Here is a 1,975-nt window from a genome sequence, read left to right on the forward strand (position 1 = left end):
GTTTTTGCATTTTAGAGTCCGTGTTTACTAGATTTTTCTGCTTACAATGATCGTTCCTGTCATATCTCTGAATACTGGCGATTCTTCCTGGGACAGCCTATGTATCTGTTCAAGATAATGATACGATTCCCGTATTACCCCAGCTCTCATTCGGGACTTGATTTATTGGTGTTGGAGGCGCAGAATGAGAACATTTTGAAACACTCGGCACTGACATATTTGTGGAGTGTGTAAGTCTATAGAGTGTCCACTCCGTGGCATCTGTGAAATAAAATTTGAGAAAGCATTCTTTCAATGGAATACTTTATTTTATATAGTGTTCAAAGATATTTAACCTTTTTGACGATTTGGTATAAGACAACTGCAGCCTTCTCTTTATACTTTTATAATGTAGAAATCAAGACCTACACTCGTTATCGCTTGCTACTGTAATTAACAATACTAGTTAAGAATATTATTGGAATACTATTCTTATACATGTTATCGAACCATAGTTACACCCATGGATGGCCACTTAATTTTTCTCTCTTTTAAGTAAATATTTTAGGATTTTAATGATTTTAATATAAATACTATGAACGCTTCCTGTACATATTTGAAAGGCTCCTGTTACGGGGATGGTTCGTTTCATGAAAATATCTTTGTTAAGGGACAAGTAGAAAGATTCCTTGTCATGTGGAGGGTTAATAAAAGGTTTCTCCTAATGCTTCTAGCTTATTTATCATTCTCTCTTTCTCTGATAATTACTTGTCTGATTTTCATTCTCATTATAAATACGGGATTCTATTTTAGCTGTTTGGAATAATAGCACTCCGTCTTCAGGCCACGAATGGCCTACCGGGACAATCCGACCGCCGTGTCATCCTCAGTGGAGGATGCGGATAGGAGGGGCGTGGGGTCAGCGCACTGCTCTCCCGGTCGTTATGATGGTATTCTTGACCGAAGCCGCTACTATTCGGTCGAGTAGCTCCTCAATTGGCATCACGAGGCTGAGTGCACCTCGAAAAATGGCAACAGCGCATGGCGGCCTGGATGGTCACCCACCCAAGTGCCGATCACGCCCGACAGTGCTTAACTTCGGTGATCTCACGGGAACCGGTGTATCCACTGCAGCGAGGCCGTTGCCTGGAATAATAGCAAACCAATGAATTAAACATTAATTTATTTTACTGACTGCAACATTTAACGTCACGATAATAATGTTAATATCCTGGGTGCCTTTACAATTATAAACCAATGGATAATTTGCTCAGGTAATGGATGTGGACTGGACGTATTCACGTTCATGCTAGTATTTGTGTGCTAGAGTCACACATTGACTGCACACCGGATTTTATTTCATGCATTACGATTAGTACGGTGCAGCAAGTTAGAAGTAATGCACCACAGTCGAACGCTATCTAGACTTGGTTATGAAGTGCATTCCGCGATTCTAAATTAGCAGAGGTCTAGACGAAAGCTCCGCATACTAACGAGCCGCTACACACCGCTTAGCGTGCCCCTTTTTGCTCGCCTCCAAGACGGCGGATTTCGCCGGAGCAACCAGAATTCGTCCCTGGGCAGCCTCTGTCCCTTCTGCACAACACGGTACTTACCTCGCAGCCCAGTTCCTTTCAGACTAGAACGCTAAGAGGGTTCCTTAAGCAAACTGCCGACTAGGGTCTGTTCCTGCGGTGAAGCCGCACGTGCAGCTTAACTAAGAGAAACTGTCCAAGACCGGAATATTGCTCTCGCTACCCACACCGCTAATAACACAGGCTAATTCACGTAAGGTACCTGTCATTCCCTGGACTATAAGATCGAACCCATGTGTTACTTGGAACCTTCTTAAACATTACCCTCATGATGATTATTAAAATCGCCCTACAATATATTAATTATATGTATACTAAGATGGTATCTGTTCTTTCGGACATGTCCGAAAGAACAGATACCATCGGTGACCATGCAGCTCGTTAGAATGAAATTACAATGA

The 1,975-nt window shown here is 42.3% G+C and overlaps 1 pseudogene; it reads right to left on the reverse strand.

Annotated features, from left to right (window-relative positions):
- Window positions 1-1,008: 1,008 nt before the first annotated feature.
- Window positions 1,009-1,126, reverse strand: LOC126472198 (5S ribosomal RNA; annotated as a pseudogene).
- Between the last annotated feature and the right edge of the window lie 849 nt (window positions 1,127-1,975).

The sequence above is a fragment of the Schistocerca serialis genome, chromosome 3 (genome assembly GCF_023864345.2).
Source record: "Schistocerca serialis cubense isolate TAMUIC-IGC-003099 chromosome 3, iqSchSeri2.2, whole genome shotgun sequence".
In the NCBI taxonomy this organism is placed as follows: domain Eukaryota; kingdom Metazoa; phylum Arthropoda; class Insecta; order Orthoptera; family Acrididae; genus Schistocerca; species Schistocerca serialis.